This window comes from Zootermopsis nevadensis, unplaced genomic scaffold (assembly GCF_977971745.1).
Source record: "Zootermopsis nevadensis isolate Lab colony 2312 unplaced genomic scaffold, Znev_1.0 Znev_ptg000061l, whole genome shotgun sequence".
In the NCBI taxonomy this organism is placed as follows: domain Eukaryota; kingdom Metazoa; phylum Arthropoda; class Insecta; order Blattodea; family Termopsidae; genus Zootermopsis; species Zootermopsis nevadensis.
Genome location: NW_028259192.1, coordinates 6187880 through 6203118, shown reverse-complemented (window position 1 = coordinate 6203118; position 15239 = coordinate 6187880). Strand labels below are relative to the sequence as shown.

General features: G+C 38.3%; 1 long non-coding RNA gene across 2 annotated transcripts; it reads right to left on the bottom strand.

Annotated features, from left to right (window-relative positions):
• Positions 1-11764: 11764 nt before the first annotated feature.
• Positions 11765-13168, bottom strand: LOC147871158 (uncharacterized). 2 transcript variants are annotated; one of them, XR_015532715.1, is made up of 2 exons: positions 12928-13168; positions 11765-12255 (listed from the first exon to the last, which is right to left on the bottom strand). It is a non-coding gene; the product is annotated as an uncharacterized LOC147871158 (long non-coding RNA). The 2 variants fall into 2 exon arrangements; XR_015532716.1 differs by having other exon boundaries at positions 12932-13168.
• Positions 13169-15239: the final 2071 nt, after the last annotated feature.

The following is a 15239-nucleotide window of genomic DNA, read 5'->3' as shown; positions in this document are numbered from 1 at the left end:
GAGATTAGGCTGATGGTCCTGTAATCGCCGCACTTCTTGGAATTCTTTTTCTTCTGTAATGGAATCATTGTTACTTCCAGAAAGTCCTTGGGCCACTCACCGGAGGTGTATATCTTGTTAGCGAGTCTAGTAAGAACTTCATTCCATTACAGAGACGTATTTACGTCAAATTCTCCGGAACCGTCGTTCCACTGTCAAGTCTTTAAATTTATTTTCTTCATGTGCGTGCTTCATCGACTGGTTAAGAGAACTATTTTCCTTAAGAAATTCTTCCGATGTTAACCCTTTGCTGGGTGTCGCAAGAAGTAATTGTTGCTCAACTACCCAATTTTTATTGTAACATATTTAAGAAACAGAAGTAAACTAACTTTTAACTGAAATACGAGTTACCAACCTGTTGGGTAGTTGGTATGATATGTTACCGCTTTAGTCATATACCATATTCGATAGTTAAAGTCGATTAAAGGACTCCTCTGTGGTTGGCATGGAGCCGCAAGAGTCAGGCTGTAGTAGATAAGACGCGGTTACCCCGAAATGTGCTATACTTTTTGTGAACTTGTTTCTTGTTACAGGAGTGCTCAGATTTGTGTGTATTGTTGTTATTTGTTGGGGCAGCTGCGTCTTATCCGACAGGAGCCGACTGAAACAATGCCCCGAAGTGAATTTTGAATTATTGATTCATATCAAATCTAAAACTTCTTGACGATGGTAAAGAGTCAATTGAATAAAAATTTCCTTGAATATTATCCATCGTCTAGTAAATATAAAACGTAAAAACGACGTTTCGGAGATGGGACTTTATCTCCGTCTTCAGGTTCCTACACAGTTGGGCCCACTACATAGAGCTAATCCCTATCACCGGACTAGGCACCTGAAGACGGAGATAGAGTCCCATCTCCGAAACGTCGTTTTACGTTTTATATTTACTAGACGATGGATAATATCCAAGAAAATTTTTATTCAATTGACTTATTGATTCAGTTGGTCCTGTCTTATTATAATTTTCCTTGCGTCTGTGGCTCGGTGCTGGAAGGGGCAAACGTCTAAAGTTACGACATTGAGAGACAATAGCACCTCAAGTTTATTGTAAATGATATTATATTTTTGACGTGAAAACGTCTTTAAAATCGATGCCGGGTGTGGGGAGGCAATCGCGCCCAAATGAGCGACAGTTTCTGTCGAAGTAATTTCAAACTTCAATAACTCGGCTAAAAATAGACATAGCGCCGCCACCTTAGTCTCGTTTTAAAGAGGAAGGATGAAAGTTTGTGCCAGTACCGGTCCGACATTCGTGGCGGCCGGACGTCGCGAACTGTGCACGCGCAAATTGAACCCACAATTTTCGACTTTCCGGATTCGACACGTGTCCATAAACGGGATCATATCTCAGAGACTAATTATCCGATCCGAGTGAACCAAGCGTTGTTTTGAAGAGGAGTGTATATGTTACAACTCATCCTGGCCTCCAAGTGTGTATCTCAAAAACTCAAAAAGATACGAGGTTGTGAATTTGAAAAAGTTTGAAAATGTCCCGATTTTCTTAAAATGTCGCGATATATGAGGGCAAAGTACAACCAGAATTACAAAAATCGGGCACGAATGCGTAGAGCACAAAATTCCAAATTTCAATATACTATACACGATTGACGTTTTCACGAAAATAACTGCGGCACTGTCCGACACTGCTTATCAATTTTTTTTAATGCAATCGAGATGGGTGTTTCCGTACACTGTTGATACGTCTGGCCATCTTGAAACTAAATTTAATTTCACTTGACTGATTTTTGTCGTTTGTTTTCCGGAGTGTAATATATACGCATTTCTGCACGTATTGGAAAGTCTGTTTATTTCTGTGAAAAACTTATTTTCACCCAGAAGTAGACATTGGTCCTTCAGGCATCTTGCCACAGATAATTATTTAGTTGGCTGTAATTTTCCAGCTCCTTCACTTGTCTGTTTTATTTCCAGTGTCGATTAGAGCATTTTTGTTCCTTTAACTTACACTTCTTTTTGGGGGAGTTTGATGAGTAGAATAGCTGCGGAACGAAGCTAGAAATTGTTACATCTGGAGTCGCGAATGAATGCAGGGGAGGAAGACATTTTTGTTCCGAATTCAGAACTGTGTTGTAAGACTTGAGGTTCTCACAGCGGTGAATATGAAGATTTCTGTCTTCTGGGTTATTGCGCTGTGTAGTCTGGTCGATGTTAACCAACGTTTCAGAGGTCATACTGCCTCCGTCATCAGGGCGATGAATATGCCAATAGGGTGTGAGGAGTTGGATTTTATAGGCAGGGAAGTGAAAGGTGTAGCCTGCCCCGAGCCAATGGGAGCAGGTATGGGAGTGGACCAATGGTAGCACGTGGGCGAGGGTGGGAGAGGGAGAGAAAGTAGAGAGAGAAAGGTGAGTGTAGTTGTATGGATAAAGGCCTTTATCCATACAACTACACTCACCATTGGTCCACTCCCATACCTGCTCCCATTGGCTCGGGGCAGGCTACACCTTTCACTTCCCTGCCTATAAAATCCAACTCCTCACACCCTATTGGCATATTCATCGCCCTGATGACGGAGGCAGTATGACCTCTGAAACGTTGGTTAACATCGACCAGACTACACAGCGCAATAACCCAGAAGACAGAAATCTTCAGAACTGTGTTGTTATTGATAAAATAAATACACGAGAGAGATCAGAGATAGAGGGAAGAGAAAAAAATGAGAAGTGGCGTGTTTCTGTACGCTCATAAACAGTAGGGAATTTTCCGTTGTTTCCTATTTAAAATTTAGTCAAGCTGAGTAAAATCTTCGAGAGAAAACTTCTTAAGCAGAGAAGAACGCTGAAGATCCAGGGGCTAATATTCGCGTTCTAATGATTTTTACAACCGAAGAAAGAATAATTTCATCTGTTTTAAATGGTTACAATTTTTGTATATTTTTATCCTACTTTGTAGGGTGATTTTATATTTGTGCGAAATGTTCTGTATAAATTTCTATATCACCAAAACTTTATATAAGCTCAGTTGTCCTAATGCGGTGTGACGTGGCACAAATGAATTGATTCTGTAGTGAAAGTTTGTCGTCAGTAGATTTATTTACGTAAATTGTTGGCCGGAAATCGATGGTTGCATCCAAAAGAGCGAGGGTATCATGAAACAAATAATTAAGCAATGGATTTTGAGTCTGTAGACCAGAATTGACAGAGTCTTTGGGTTGTAATAGAAGACAATTTGTTTAAAAATCATTCCTGAAACTGAATCCTTTATATTTTGTAAATTAATATGTCTGGAGTAGATGCCTTAGATGATAAAATACTGAAAAAGTTCTAAGTTTGGATGTGTGGCCCATCCACGAAATCAAAACGTTGTGGGTTCTTCTTAGAAAGCCAGTGTGAGAATTGATGACAAAAGTGGCAATAGTATAGTTCTTTTGGTATAGAGGACCGGTCACGGAATCCAAACTGCGACAAATCGAGCTTACGTAATCCTGATGCCTCCGGTAGAGGATGTTTGATATTAAATTCGACGTCGAATGTTGTAGCGCTTGTAGCGATAAGAGGTTTTCGTGTCGGAATGTAATGTAAGGATTTCGATGATATTTTTACAGCACGTCTTCCTCTTCGTGTAAGAGATGGAGACGGCAGGGCGTTTCCAAGTCCAATGACATTTGTGTTTCCTCCACAGCGAGAACTGGACTCGGACTGAAAAACAAAACGGCAGCTAAAAATTGGTGATCCTTTAACGAGATTTCTGACCATCTTCAGTCTATCGATGAACGCATGAAAAAATGAATAATTGAGACAAGAAGTAAATATTTTCCGTTTAGGAAAAGGGAAGAAGAAAATTTGAACAGAAATGCTGTGAGCACATTTAATGACTTCCAAGTGATCGAATTTCTGAGAAATTTTTTGATTGTTATCTGAAAACAGAAATTGCTAGAGGGCGATGGTTTAAGATCTGGAGGAATTTCTCCTGCAGCCTGAAGGATCTAGGTGATGAAAAACATTCGAGGTGATGTTAGAATACCGGTATGGAATGCGACGGCTATATTTAAGGCATCTACGTTTCTGACGTAAAAGAGAGCTGAATTCTTGGAAATGGGACAGTAAATATATAAGTGTTTTCTGTGCTTATTTCAGGTTGACAATTATCAGAAATTTCTTGCATGTGCTAGATTGCGTGGGCCCTAAGAATTTGTGGGAGGAAATCGTCAGAATTTTAGGGAGGAACTTCTCTTATATTTCCATACTTGGGAGTTGAATAAGATCTCTTTACAGGTATTCATATGATAACGTATGAGGTTTCTAAGCTGAGATATTATTGAATCTGATTTCTTATGTTTTGAGTGAGTGATGAATGATAAAATCGTGTAAAAAGCGTTGTTGCGTTTGTCGGAGAGTGCAACAGTTAACGCTCGCCTGATTATTGCGCCGTCGAAAGGGCTGAAATGCTGTATGAGGACAGTTGAACGATATTTAGGTTGTCAGTTGTTGACAGCCTGATGATTATTCTATTTCATGATGTTTCGACGAATTCAATGGAGGTTGCGTTACAAATTTTGGTTGGCAACCACAGATTGCGGCGGGGTGGGCCCCAGTCATTATGTTCTAATATTAGTCATATAATTGTGAATTAATGATCTGCGATTTTTCTTCAAATTTATGAATTAGTTCTATTTACATTAAGGAAAATAAATTCTTCAGTTGTATATTTGCGCAACAAGTTTAAATCCTTAGATTCTTGTCGTTGATCGTGATTGTAACGTAAAAAGGATGTGGGTATACACGTCTAATATCAGTTATTACAGATTGTGGAACGTTTCTAATGATGGGTCACCAACTTTCAACATTGAAAGACGGACTGATGATGATGATGATGATGGATATTATCATTCTCGGTACCTCAGACTATATATCGTCGAATGAGTGGGTGATGTGAATAATGAATCGGAAAGGATGTGGACGGATGGATGTCTCAAAATGAGTTACTTAAGATTTTATTCCGTGCCTTACAATGGGAGTGGTCCAGTAATTTGTGGTATCAGATCTTCTGTTTATATCTTAATTGCATCATGCTTGTGTTTCAATACAATACTTTTATTTTCCGTCGTTTACACAAGCTTATTGTTAAAATCATATAAAATTTCACATAAAATTGTTACATTTTAAAATTGACGACATGTTTCGATATACAATCTTATCATCGTCAGGTCTATCAAAATTAAAATTAAAATCTGGTGTATCTGTTGCTCTGCTTATACAAAAACAATATAAGCAGAGCAACAGATACACCAGATTTTAATTTTAATTTTGATAGACCTGACGATGATAAGATTGTATATCGAAACATGTCGTCAATTTTAAAATGTAACAATTTTATGTGAAATTTTATATGATTTTAACAATAAGCTTGTGTAAACGACGGAAAATAAAAGTATTGTATCAGATCTTCTGTGTTGTGGAGAAGTGCCTGACGTATAAATGTTTTATTGGTGTTGTTATTATTGTTGTTGTTTTTGTTGTTAGTATGTGAACAGACAGACGTTCAACCATCTGTTTGATAAGAGGAACAGCTTCACTCTGCTTATTTCGGTCTTAGCCAATTTTGTGTACTGAATCTATAAACGTCTAGGTGTTATTATGGGTATTAAGTTGCATTCTTAAAGTCATGTGCGATCCCACTATATTACGTGAATTCTCAGGCACTTATGACATTAAAGCTTCCTCGTTTTTTGCATATAATGTGTCCTCTAGAGACATTAATCACGTCACATCTAGAGCACGTCTCGGTCGTATGAAATAATCCCTCACTGACGGAATAATTAATTAGAATATATTCAAAGCAAATTTGTCATTTTCTGCCAGTATCAGATTTTCCAGTCTGATATTTCTAGTAACCCTGAATTGATTTTAACTTCCTTAAAGCTTAGAACACTGAATCCCTAATGAAGAGGTCTCGTTGCATTATGTATTGTTGTAAGCAGAGCGTCAAGACTTAGTCCTCCAGCCACGTGCGTGAGTCCTGGACGTTACGGGTGTAAATATTTGGACGAATTTTGCTGAAGAGGTTCGACTCTTTTCCTTCTTATTCCTTAGCGTGAATTGAGTGCCATCGAGGCAGTTCCGAGTTTAAATAAATAAAACTGACCTTTCCACTGACATCTAGTTCTTCCGTTAATCCCTCGTTTGTGTTGGTTTATATGCAAGTTTTCTCCTGTCAACTTGGAAATCGCGGTAGTTCCAGGAGCCCTGAAAAACTTACCCGTGCGGCTAGGCAACGGGGACATTCACAGACTTCCGGAATCGACCACGTGACTACACGTACTGACCAGATCTCCCTATCTCTGAATGATCAATGTTCAGCTGTGCCATCACTTTACACACACTTCCGCCTGTCCACTTAAAGTGTTATTGTCATTTTAAGTGAATGTTTCGTATGTTGTAGTGTTTACATTTCGCATCATTCTCCCGTGTATTTGTTGTAGAACCGATTGAATCGTGTAAACGTTGCTGTTGCATTTGTCAGAGAGTGCGACGGATTATTCTCGAGGCTACTCGTTTGAACTTTGCGCCTTCGAATGTGCAGAGGTGTTGTAGGCAAAATTTCGAACATGTGCGCTAAGTCAGTTTTTTACACCATAATGAATATTCGCTTATGTAATGCGCCTTCGAGGAAATTGGAGGTTGCATTAGAAATTTAGGTTGGCAACCACAGATTGGGGCGGGGTCGGGGCCCCAATCATTACGAGCAGGATGTTTGATTTATTCTCTCATTTTGACACACTATAGTTGAAAACTTGCGGTCGTCTGTGAGGGTGGTGGTAACAGAGTTCTGGAATCGATCACGTGACTACACGTACTGAGCATATCTGCCTATCTCTGAATGATCAATGTTCAGCTGTGCCATCACTTTACACACACTTCCGCCTGTCCACTTAAAGTGTTATTGTCATTTTAAGTGAATGTTTCTTATGTTGTAGTGTTTACATTTCGCATCATTCTCCCGTGTATTTGTTGTAGAACCTATTGAATCGTGTAAACGTTGCTGATGCATTTGTCAGAGATTTCAACGGATTATGCTCGGGGCTACTCGTTTGAACTTTGCGCCTTCGAATGTGCAGAGGTGTTGTAGGCAAAATTTCGAACATGTGTGCTAAGTCAGTTTTTTACACCATAATGAATATTCGCTTATGTAATGCGCCTTCGAGGAAATTGGAGGTTGCATTAGAAATTTAGGTTGGCAACCACAGATTGGGGCGGGGTCGGGGCCCCAATCATTACGAGCAGGATGTTTGATTTATTCTCTCATTTTGACACACTATAGTTGAAAACTTGCGGTCGTCTGTGAGGGTGGTGGTAACAGAGTTCTGGAATCGATCACGTGACTACACGTACTGAGCATATCTGCCTATCTCTGAATGATCAATGTTCAGCTGTGCCATCACTTTACACACACTTCCGCCTGTCCACTTAAAGTGTTATTGTCATTTTAAGTGAATGTTTCGTATGTTGTAGTGTTTACATTTCGCATCATTCTCCCGTGTATTTGTTGTAGAACCGATTGAATCGTGTTAACGTTGCTGTTGCATTTGTCAGAGAGTGCGACGGATTATTCTCGAGGCTACTCGTTTGAACTTTGCGCCTTCGAATGTGCAGAGGTGTTGTAGGCAAAATTTCGAACATGTGCGCTAAGTCAGTTTTTTACACCATAATGAATATTCGCTTATGTAATGCGCCTTCGAGGAAATTGGAGGTTGCATTAGAAATTTAGGTTGGCAACCACAGATTGGGGCGGGGTCGGGGCCCCAATCATTACGAGCAGGATGTTTGATTTATTCTCTCATTTTGACACACTATAGTTGAAAACTTGCGGTCGTCTGTGAGGGTGGTGGTAACAGAGTTCTGGAATCGATCACGTGACTACACGTACTGAGCATATCTGCCTATCTCTGAATGATCAATGTTCAGCTGTGCCATCACTTTACACACACTTCCGCCTGTCCACTTAAAGTGTTATTGTAATTTTAAGTGAATGTTTCGTATGTTGTAGTGTTTACATTTCGCATCATTCTCCCGTGTATTTGTTGTAGAACCGATTGAATCGTGTAAACGTTGCTGTTGCATTTGTCAGAGAGTGCGACGGATTATTCTCGAGGCTACTCGTTTGAACTTTGCGCTTTCGAATGTGCAGAGGTGTTGTAGGCAAAATTTCGAACATGTGCGCTAAGTCAGTTTTGACGTAAATACGTCTATATTTTAGGGTCAGTGTCATTCGGCAAAAGTGTAACGAAAAAGTGTAACGAAAATGTGTAACGAAACAGTGTAACGAAAATGTATAACGAAAAAGTGTAACGAAAAAGTGTAACGAAAATGTATAACGAAAAAGTGTAACGAAAAAATGTAACGAAAATTTGTAACTTCATTGTTATGTTACCTAGGAAACGTCAAACGTCATTGTTATGTTACCTGGGAAACGAAAAAATGTAACTTCATTGTTATGTTACCTTGGAAACATCATCTGTTTATCAACAAATAAACAACAATGGTTACCTACATAGTTACCTTACATTACCTTACCTTACCTTAAATTACATTACATTACCTTACCTTACCTTACCTTACCTTACCTTACATTACCTTACATTACATTACCTTACCTTACATTTCATTACATTACATTACATTACCTTGGTGTATATACGTGCACAGATACGTCATAAGACTACATTACATTACATTACATTACCTTACCTTACATTACATTACATTACCTTACCTTACCTTACATTACTTTACATTACATTCATCTATCACAGACCCACCTGAAGCCTTACTAATTCAAGTTAAATAAGCAATGTCTTAATCAACCTTTACTCAATTGTAAAGCATGTATAAAGGAAATATTTAGATTAAAGCCAATATATAAACTTCCTTTCCGTATAGACGTATTTACATCAAATTCTCCGGAACGGTGGTTCCACTGACAACTTTTTTACACCATAATGAATATTCCCTTATGTAATGCGCCTTCGAGGAAATTGGAGGTTGCATTAGAAATTTAGGTTGGCAACCACAGATTGGGGCGGGGTCGGGGCCCCAATCATTACGAGCAGGATGTTTGATTTATTCTCTCATTTTGACACACTATAGTTGAAAACTTGCGGTCGCCTGTGAGGGTGGTGGTAACAGAGTTCTGGAATCGATCACGTGACTACACGTACTGAGCATATCTGCCTATCTCTGAATGATCAATGTTCAGCTGTGCCATCACTTTACACACACTTCCGCCTGTCCACTTAAAGTGTTATTGTCATTTTAAGTGAATGTTTCGTATGTTGTAGTGTTTACATTTCGCATCATTCTCCCGTGTATTTGTTGTAGAACCGATTGAATCGTGTAAACGTTGCTGTTGCATTTGTCAGAGAGTGCGACGGATTATTCTCGAGGCTACTCGTTTGAACTTTGCGCCTTCGAATGTGCAGAGGTGTTTTAGGCAAAATTTCGAACACGTGCGCTAAGTCAGTTTTTTACACCATAATGAATACTCGCTTATGTAATGCGCCTTCGAGGAAATTGGAGGTTGCATTAGAAATTTAGGTTTGCAACCAGAGATTGGGGCGGGGTCGGGGCCCCAATCATTACGAGCAGGATGTTTGATTTATTCTCTCATTTTGACACACTACAGTTGAAAACTTGCGGTCGTCTGTGAGGGTGGTGGTACAGAGTTCTGGAATCCACCACGTGACTACACGTACTGAGCATATCTGCCTATCTCTGAATGATCAATGTTCAGCTGTGCCATCACTTTACACACACTTCCGCCTGTCCACTTAAAGTGTTATTGTCATTTTAAGTGAATGTTTCGTATGTTGTAGTGTTTACATTTCGCATCATTCTCCCGTGTATTTGTTGTAGAACCGATTGAATCGTGTAAACGTTGCTGTTGCATTTGTCAGAGATTTCGACGGATTATGCTCGGGGCTACTCGTTTGAACTTTGCGCCTTCGAATGTGCAGAGGTGTTGTAGGCAAAATTTCGAACATGTGCGCTAAGTCAGTTTTTTACACCATAGTGAATAATCGGTTTTGTAAAGCGCCTTCGAGGTAATTGGAGGTTGCATTAGAAGTTAAAGTTGGCAACCACAGATTGGGGCGGGGTCGGGGCCCCAATCATTACGAGCAGGATGTTTGATTTATTCTCTCATTTTGACACACTACAGTTGAAACCTTGCGGTCGTCTGTGAGGGTGGTGGTAACAGAGTTCTGGAATCGATCACGTGACTACACGTACTGAGCATATCTGCCTATATCTAAATGATCAATGTTCAGCTGTGCCATCACTTTACACACATTTCCGCCTGTCCACTTAAAGTGTTATTGTCATTTTAAATGAATGTTTCTAATGCAACCTCCAATTTCCTCGAAGGCGCATTACATAAGCGACTATTCATTATGGTGTAAAAAACTGACTTAGCGCACATGTTCGAAATTTTGCCTACAACACCTCTGCACATTCGAAGGCGCAAAGTTCAAACGAGTAGCCCCGAGCATAATCCGTCGAAATCTCTGACAAATGCAACAGCAACGTTTACACGATTTAATCGGTTCTACAACAAATACACGGGAGAATGATGCGAAATGTAAACACTACAACATACGAAACATTCACATAAAATGACAATAACACTTTAAGTGGACAGGCGGAAGTGTGTGTAAAGTGATGGCACAGCTGAACATTCATCATTTAGAGATAGGCAGATATGCTCAGTACGTGTAGTCACGTGATCGATTCCAGAACTCTGTTACCACCACCCTCACAGATGACCGCAAGGTTTCAACTATAGTGTGTCAAAATGAGAGAATAAATCAACCATCCTGCTCGTAATGTTTTGGGCCCCGACTCCGCCCCAATCTGTGGTTGCCAACCTAAATTTCTAATGCAACCTTAAAGTGTTATTGTAATTTTAAGTGAATGTTTCGTATGTTGTAGTGTTTACATTTCGCATCATTCTCCCGTGTATTTGTTGTAGAACCGATTGAATCGTGTAAACGTTGCTGTTGCATTTGTCAGAGAGTGCGACGGATTATTCTCGGGGCTACTCGTTTGAACTTTGCGCCTTCGAATGTGCAGAGGTGTTGAAGGCAAAATTTCGAACATGTGCGCTAAGTCAGTTTTTTACACCATAATGAATATTCGGTTTTGTAAAGCGCCTTCGAGGAAATTGGAGGTTGCATTAGAAATTTAGTTTGGCAATCACAGATTGGGGCGGGGTCGGGGCCCCAAACATTACGAGCAGGATGGTTGATTTATTCTCTCATTTTGACACACTATAGTTGAAACCTTGCGGTCTTCTATGAGGGTGGTGGTAACAGTTCTGGAATCGACTACGTGACTACACGTACTGAGCATATCTGCCTATCTCTGAATGATCAATGTTCAGCTGTGCCATCACTTTACACACACTTCCTCCTGTCCACTTAAAGGGTTATTGTCATTTTAAGTGGATGATGCACCATGTAGTCTCATAGAAACTGACTGGCATTGCATCTTCCTGATGACAAGAGGCCATAAGGACCTTCGAAACACCAATTTCTACAAGAATGCATGGTGAAAATTCTCAGATCACAGTCACCTTCAGTGAATACGTATTTTGACCAGTTGGGAAACAAACTTTTCAAGAAATACACTACACCATTAATATTTGCATGAAGAAAATATATAAATATAACAAAAGCAAAACATTTTAATTAGTGTTCGTATAAAATACAACACGAGAGATAAGGGCTTTATTTCAATCTATTTTCAATACATATAATAAAATACACAATATATATCTAAAATTAGCTGCTTATGTTATTAACAAGATTCAATCCAATTAATTTTAATTTGGCATTATTTTGATTAACAACAAGCTTCAGTGATGCAATAAAGGCCCATAATTAATGTCATATTGAGGAATCAAGGATACGGGTTTCTCTGACAACTTCTACTGCAGAGACAACCGCGTCATTCACACTTTCATGAATTTTTGTTCGATGTTCTACAAATATTCAGAAGAGTATCTTATTCCATAGGCTGCTATTTAGGGAGAACTCCTTTCCGGAAACAATATGGAAACATCACTGTGGTTACACAGAAGTGGCAAAGGAACCCACAACTATTTTGTGGTGAGGCCATTACTTGGCAACAAGCACCTCATACTCATAGTAGGCCAGTTCCTGCCCACCATATGGATGTAGCATACATTATGACTTGACCGTACCTGAAACAGAGCATCAACACTGGGTCAGACTGAGAAATTTTATACAAATCCTCAACCTCCCTTTGGGGACCAAGAGCATAACAGGAAAAAAGAAAGAAGCATGCAGAAAAAGAAACAATCAACCAACAAAATGACATAAAAGAAAGAAACACAGAAAGACAAGAATAGAAGATATACTAGCAGGTGACAGGAGGAAGGGTTCCATTATGTAACACTGTGATGTTATCAGCATTTGAGCTCAGATAACTGACAATGTGTTCCATGGGCTGTTCCAGTTGTTCTTAGACACAATGAAAGGCAGAACATACTGTTCATTATAAGTGATTAAATCACGACAAGAAATTAATTCACACAACACTTTTATTGAAAATGATTACTGTTTATAACGGGAGCATAACATCAAAATGAATGTTTGTGAAGTTCTGAATTGGAATGTACTGACCAAGGAATAGCATCCAGTCATTAGTGGGCTTTTTTGGTGGTGAGGTTCAATATCAACAGAATTTCTACTATTGAAGATACATCCTGTATCAATTGCATAGGTTATGTAACTACATGAATAACAGTATAAAACACAATACTATTTCTCATACAAATATAAAGTGCATAACAATCGAGGCGGGGTTTAACGTCACAGCGTTAAAAACAAAAAAGTTGTTCTAATTTTAATACCAACTGTTTTCGCACAATGAAGAACACTTCGGATCATTCAGCTACAATTCCTTTGTGTTTTATAAACATCACAATGTGTAACAGTCGAAAAGATACCACCTCCTAAACAAAAACTACTCTTGTAAACTATGTACCACATGGTCAACCTCGAAAAGGCAACTGCTTTGTTTGCCGAAATGTTGGTTAACATGAAACATTCAACTCCAACTGCGATAACCAGTTATCTATGCGCTAGAATGCAGAAACATTATCGCTGACTGGAAATGGAGGCTCGTAACATTGGCCGCGTTTATTCAGAAGTATGGAGCAATATCAGTAGGATTCTTTCAAGCTACTTTCCTATACAATTCACCAATCATGATGTGGGATGAACAATTTTCACACCTTAAAAACATTCTGGAGTTTCTTGCAAGAAGAGTGCCAAAAATTATATTGCACAGAGCTGCAGAAATATTTCCATCTCTGAAGGGGGTGAGTATTTGTGTGTATAGAAACAAACATAACTAATAGTTATAAAAAGATCTCAAGTCTTTATGTTATAATGTGGTTGAAAATGATTCTCATCTTGTGTTCATTATGTTGTGACATCCTTGTCGAGGAGCAATTTGGATTTAGGAAAAATCTCTCAACAGAAAAGGCTCTATTTAGTTTCACAAATGAAATTGTATGTGCCCTTAACAATAAAATGCATGTGGGTGGAATATCTTGTGACCTAGCCAAGGCATTTGATTGTGTAAACCATGAAATATTACTAATGAAACTGAAATTTTATGGGATTCGAGGTATAGCAGGACAATGGTTTAAATCCTACCTAAATAATAGAAGGCAGAAAGTAGAAATTGATAGCCCCCATACCAATCATAATACCTATTCAGAATGGGGTATCGTAAATCACGGAGTGCCACAAGGTTCAGTTCTTGGGCCCATACTTTTCCTCATATATATAAATGACTTGCCGGCAACTGTGAACTCTATATCCAAACCCATTCTTTTTGCTGATGATACAAGTATCATTATTGCACACCAAGAATTGATCTATCTTGAAAATATCATGAATGATGTCTTTGCCAACATAAACAAATGGTTTAGAGCTAACAAACTGGCACTAAATTTTGAAAAAACAAACTTCATAAAATTTGTTACTAAGCACAAGACATATCCTAGATTAAATATAGGTTTTGAAGAAAAATTAATTGTGGAAGTTGAAACAAACAAATTCCTTGGCTTACAAGTCGACAGTACCTTAAATTGGAAGAAACACATTGAGTATATTATTCCCAAATTAAGCTCTGCATGCTTTGCCATGAGAACAGTCGTACCACTCATGACAATAGATACTTTAAAGCTAGTTTACTTTGCATACTTTCACTCTGTATTGTCATATGGATTAATCTTTTGGGGAAATTCAACAGACAGTAATAAAGTTTTTTACATACAAAAGAAAATAATTAGAATAATGGCTGGTGTCAAAAGCAGGGTATCTTGTAGAAAATTATTTCATAAATTTAATATACTTCCACTTGCAAGTGAATTTATACTCTGCTTGCTATCATTTGTGGTGGAAAACATGGATAAATTTAAAGGAAATACAGATGTACATAATTTAAATACAAGACGTAAACATGATCTATATGTGCCAAATGCTAACTTTACTAAATATCAGAAAGGAGTGTACTATACAGGTATCAAGTTGTTTAATAATCTTCCACCAACAATTAAAAGCCTAAATTATGATATAAAGGTATTCAAGCCTGCATGGAAAGATTACCTCTTTACTCACTCCTATTCTGTAGATGACTTCATCTCTGCTGAAAATGTTTAAGCTTTATATCCATAATCTACATATATGTAAAGCAAGTTTTGTATTTATATTTAAAATTCTGAGGTTTATGTATATTAATTTGTAAAATTATTTTTCATACTTGTATTGCAGAATCTGAAATTTATGTACATTGATATGTGAAATACGTTCTTGTACTTGTGTTGAAAGTTCTGAAGTGTATGTATATTGTATGAAATGACATGTTCTACATCCTTTGGTTGAGTCCTAAGAAGGATCTATGGAACGTAAATAAACTCTACTCTACTCTACTCTACTTTACTCTACTCTACTTTACTCTACTCTACCATGAGCATGACCAATACACAGTGAACAGTGTGGAATTAGCCTTTATAAATGAAAGAAAGTGTGTATATGTCTATGGGGATTGAATGTGAGATATTTGTGTAAGAGGCTATGACAGTAAGACTCCAGTAAATTTCTTGTTTCATCAACACAAGGTTAATGAATTTTCTTGCTGCACAAAACATTA